Genomic DNA, 5,651 nt, shown 5'->3' with positions numbered 1-5,651 from the left:
AAAAAAAAAAAAAAAAAAAAAGAAGGGCCAGAATTTGGTTGAATATTTTGTTCTGTCTCTTGTCACCCTCCTTCCACTGGCATTTTCCTTTTACGTTACTCCGCCTGTCCTGTCTTCATGCTTTGGTTTCGTCCGGTATGGCGCTTCTCTCTCATATCAGTGCATTCAGACCCTCTCCTGAGCCATCCTCAGCAAGTCCGAAGTGCTGTAGGAAGCTCTATGTCCTGAAAGGTGGTGGGCAGCAGCACCTGGTCCCCAACCCAACCAGACCAAACTTACCCGAGAAGCCGGAGTGATTTTTCTGGATTGGTAACATTGTATAGGTACTTACCTCAGTTGGGCAGCTGGGAGAGTTAAAAGAATTTGTTTATATAATAGGCACACCGCATCTGACACACAATAAGCGCTCAGGAAATTAAGACTATTATTCTGCTTTAAAAACAAGGATTAAGACAGGCGCTAACTGGGAGGGCGAGGAGGGGTCTGCCTGGATCTCTACTGACCTGCCCCAGGGAAGAGGAGCTGTCCGTTCCCGGGCCTCGCCCCTCCTGCCTTCCGAGGGAGGAGACCCCCCCCAACCCAGGGCAGGGAAAGGGGGGGGCGGAGGAGCGGGAGCAACACATTTTTGAGTTGTGACCAAGTGGAAACTCCCTCCCGAGGCGGAAGCCGGGTGGGGGGCGGGGGGGCCCAAAGGGGCCCAAGCCTCAACCAGGGCGGGATTACAGGCCCGCGGGCGGGGTACCACGGGTGACCTGGGCCCCGCCCCTCGCTGTCTCATGAATATGGATAAGCCGTCTGGGGAGCGGAAGTTTGAGATGGCCCCAGCCAGGCGGGCTCCGCCCCCACCGGGGACACGAGACTGAAGGAGTGTCTAGGCTCTGAGGCCCCGCCTCCGCCACCCCGGCGAGGCCTCCTTCCGGCCGGCGCGCCCGGGACGTGACCTCGCCGGAGCGCACCAGAGCCGCCGAAGGGAGCAGCCCAGGGCCTCGCGGGAGGGCGGCCCCCAGTGCCCCGGCACTGGAGTCGGGCTTCTAGGCGCCTCTGGGAGCATTCTTTTCTCTTGGTACTGGGGACACAGGAGTGAAACGTAAAATGGCCCTGTCCTCGTGGGGTAACGTTCCTGGCGCGAGAGGCCACCCATGAGGCGAATAAGTAAAACATCCAGGACTCAGATAAGTGCCGAGGCGAGGACTTAGCAGAGGACCTCACTGAGAAGGTGACTTAAGTCACAACCTTCAGGAAGCGAGGGAGCTAGCCAAGAACATTCCAGAAAGAGCATCCAGGAGGAGGGGACAGGGCAGCTGGGCATTGAGGCCAGTGACTGGAGAGAAAGGGTTGGGAGTATAAAAAGGGTGGAATAATGACAATTACTCAAGCAATATGCTAAGTGTTTTATGCTTATTATTTCTTTTCATCCTCAGGACAGCCCAGGGGTGGATTAATTATTTGGGAGGAAATTAGACTCAGAGAGGTTAAATAATTTGGTTAAATAATCAAGGTTACACAGTTTGGAAGTGGCCAGATAAGCATTGGAACCCAAAGAGACTGATGTAATTATGTGAAACGTAGTGGGATGACCTTGACTAAGACGAGTCCTCCACACTGTGCCTCAGTTTCCTCCCAGAATGCTGAGGGACAGGGTGGTGACTGACCCCTTGACCCCAAGAATGGGCAAGCAGGGCTGTATTTGCTGACAGCTTAAGAGCCTGCCTGCCCTAATGCACAGCCATATGCTGGTGCCCCTAAACCCAGCCTGAAATTGGTGCACAGAACAAGGGTGTAGCAAAGCATTTGCAGACAGCTGTTCTCTTGAAAGACACTTTTGTTGTCTGGGAAGCATTGTCACCTCTCTAGGCTCTAGAACTCCATACAGGTGGCTTTGGGAAAGGGAGGGTGGGAGCTGGTAAGAGGCTGCCACTGATGGATGGGGGGCTGGGCTGTGTGGCTGAGTGCTCTGGAGCAACAACTGCAGTGCAGGTGGTGGAGAGATTGAAACACACACAAACACGTGTGGAACACCCCCCCCCCCCCAACTCTGTGCCTGCTGCTCAGTTAAAGGGTGAAGGACTCAGGGTTACCTGTCTGGGCTCTGCCAGCTATGATGGCTTCTCTGCAGTGGGAAGGGGGAGAAATGCTTTCTATTGTGCTCCTGTGAGGATTGGGCTGTGTCTCTGGTCTGCTGAAAGCCTGGGGGTCTCTAACCAGGGACAGGGATGGTGAGTCAGCTAGAATTTGCCCCTTCTCTCGCTTGGTGTGAAAGGTGCTAGGTTAGAAATGGGACCCCATTCTCTGTGTTTGAGGAGCTGGGCTGTTCCATGAGTGGCCTCAGGAGGCCAGTGAGTCTGAAGTCCTGGTGGGACAGGACCAATATCAGGTACCCACTATCAGGCCCATTTTGAGAGGGAGGTTTAGAGACCTTAAGTGGTTGGCTCACAAGCACACAACTGTAGAGTAGCAAAGATGGGATTCAGGTCCTAAACCTTTGGCTGTGGGGCCCAAGCCCTGTCTCTCAGAGCTCATTCCTCATTCACCTCAACAAGAGAGAATATGCTTTGCATTTGGCCACGTGTTTGCCAAAGTGGATTTCTTACTTGGAGACATCCCACACACACATACACACATTCTGGAGGGGTGTAGGGATGACAGGGGATAAAGACCAAAGGAGATAGAGTCACTTTGTTCTCTTTCTTGAGCCTTAGCGTTTGGAGTTAGTCCCTTTGCAGGGTAGGACTGGTATAGTTGGGACCAGAGGCACTTTAGGGGCAGCTGGCAGTATCATCCACCAGTGACTTCTTGAGTGAAATTGGGGGCCTTGGTCTTATAGCTGGGCATGTGTTCATGTGAATGACTCCACCTGGAAGCCTAGGCCTCCTCTGTGCACCTTGGCCTTGAACTGAAGGTATAGCTGGAGCTGTAGCCACTGCCCAGATGGGTGTGACTGTGTGGTGCTCAGGGTAGAGGATATTTGGGGACAGGGACCCCCCTGGGTGACTACAGAGGTCATCATGAGGCTCTTGGAGAGAAGGCTAGAATGGGAGGAGGGGGCTCATGAGAAACAGTGACTGTGGGCTTATTGAGCTAGTCCCTTCCCTCCATAGTCTTCACCTCCCAGTGAGCTTTGGAGTCTTAGATTCCCACTGGGCTCTCAAACTCAGCAGCTGAAGGTCTGGGCAGGCCCCAGGGATCTGCATGTTTAACAAGCTCCTCAAGTGATTGCACCACACATGGTCCTCTGACTAAACCTTGAAAACTACTGTCCTGGACCTCCCAGTCAGACAGCCTTGAGTCCCCTTCAGGAGCCTTCCAGCAGCCTGGAGCCAGAGCCAGAGGCGGGTGTGTGTGATTGTTTTCTGTGACTGAATTGAAACACATTCCAGTCCCTGCTGGAGCACTATCATCAGTGAGTGGCTCCTTGGCCACAGCTCTGTCTACAAACCTCCCCTGCCAAGTTTCTCCAGAGATTAGCTACCTGAGGCCACCCACTCACTGCTAAGTTCCAGGCTGCCCCTTCCCTCTCCCATGCTCTGTCCTAAGTGGTCCCTCTAGCATTTCACACTGTGATTTTGCTGCTGAGACCCCAGCAGGGATCATCTTTTCCTTCACAGTTTCACTGCCTTCTAAATCCCTCTAGGGTCCCTCCCTCTGCCAAATATTAGGGAAGACCAAATATTCCCTAAGGTTTTACTCAGGAAACTCCATTGCTTTGAGGCTGTTCCTTAGTTGAAGGGCAAGAGTGAACTCTGTTACAGTGTTCCTAATATTTATACTTGGCCTCTGGGGCACACTAGCCTTTTATTTAAGGAACTTGCTTAGTATCTCTGCCTTTGGTTAACCTACTGGGGTGCTTCCAGATAGACTCTCCAATTTGAGGGAAATATAGCCATACCTGTCACCCTAAGGTGGCTCAGCTGCTCTGGGTATTGTATGGTCCTTTTTTTTTGAGACAGCATCTCACTTTGTCACCCTTTACTAAGTGCTGCGGTGTCATAGCTCACAGCAACCTCAAACTCTCATGCTCAATCAATTCTCTTGTCTCAGCCTCCTGAGTAGCTGGGACTATAGACACCTGCCACAACACCTGGCTATTTTTAGAGACAGGGTCTCACTCTTGCTCAGGCTGGTCTCTGAATCTGTGAGCTCAGGCAATCCACCTGCCTCGGCTTCCTAGAGTGCTAGGATTACAGGCATGAGCCACTGAGCCCAGCCTGTGTGGGTCCTTCTTAAAGCTGTACACTTAGACAAAAGCTTGACATCTTGACAGAACTCCTTCTTCCTGATCTCAACCTTCCCTCCTACAGCCTCCCCCCACCTCAGGCTTGCAGCTGGTGTCTGCATCCCCATTCCTCCCCGACCCTACCCAAACAGGCTCAGCTTCTGCAGGTGTCCTGTCTCCTGCTGTCCCAGTTAGAGGGCTCTGAAATTCCACAGCACTGGGGCATCATCTGAATGGGTAGGTACCCCTGGACCACCCTGTTACTTGCTCACAGACCTGCCCAGCTTTCCTCTGTGTCAGCATCCACGCAAATGTCTTGGTTTAGATCTTGAACTGGACAGATTCTTGAGCCTTCTGAGTTTTGGTTTCCTTGTCTGAAACAGTGAGGGTGTTGAAAAAAGTCCAATCTCACAAGGCTCTTGGAGTTGACACTACCAAACTGCATTTGTAGAAGTCCTTGGCACATAATATTGCTCAATCTGAATTATCACATTCAGTCCTCAAAGTCACCCTTCCAAGTGGTCATGACCCTGAGGCCCATTTTATAGATGGTGAAAGGGAGACTCAGAGAAGTCAGTGGTTCCTCAAGAGTATGAAGCTGTGAGGTCTCAGAGATGGAGTTCAGATCCTACCTGATTCATTCCACAACCCAACCCTCTACTATTCCCTTCCTCCTCCTGCCATCATCTCGATTCTCTCACTTCATCTTGTGTTCATTCATCCATTTGACAAGTACTTATGGCCTGCCTACCCCTGGGCATATAGCAGCAAACAGACAGATAAAGTTCTGCCCTCACACAGCTGACATTTAGTAGAGGGACAGATTGACAGAAATGTGTAGGAACTTATCCAAGACCTCTCTACCTTGGGCACAGGCCTGGACACTAACATCTAGCTTCCCCACTACTTCTTGTGTAAGGTGGCCTTAGTGGTAGGCATCAGCTGAATGGAGCTGGTTTGGGGTTTCACCCTTGTGAGAGAGGAACTGGATCCCTGCAGGGGCTGATGTAGGGGTTTAAAGTATTGGGATCCTCAGGGGTCAGGGCAGTGGCATGGTGGAGAGGGGACTGCTGTTAGACAGCAAAATTCATAGGCAGATCACCTGGAAGAAGCCATTGGTGGTATTCTCTGACTGAGGCATGAAGGCTCCTAGAAGTACCCCATTTTGCTCTTTTGTTGTTGAGATAGAGTCTCACTAAGTCGCCCTCAGTAGAGTGCCGTGGTGTTACAGCTTATAGCAATCTCAAATTCTTGGGCTTAAGCAATTCTCTTGCCTCAGCTTCCCAAGTAGCTGGGACTACAGGTACCTGCCACAATGCCTGGCTATTTTTTTGTTGTTGTTGCAATTGTCATTGTTGTTTAGCAGGCCCCGGCCAGGTTTGAACGTGCCAGCATTGGTGTATGTGGTTAGGACCCTAACTAGTGAACTATAAGCGCC

This window comes from Otolemur garnettii, unplaced genomic scaffold (assembly GCF_000181295.1).
Source record: "Otolemur garnettii isolate 467f Iridium unplaced genomic scaffold, OtoGar3 scaffold00044, whole genome shotgun sequence".
Classification (NCBI taxonomy): domain Eukaryota; kingdom Metazoa; phylum Chordata; class Mammalia; order Primates; family Galagidae; genus Otolemur; species Otolemur garnettii.
The sequence above is the reverse complement of the archived record's forward strand: the minus strand, read 5'-3'. Positions refer to the sequence as shown.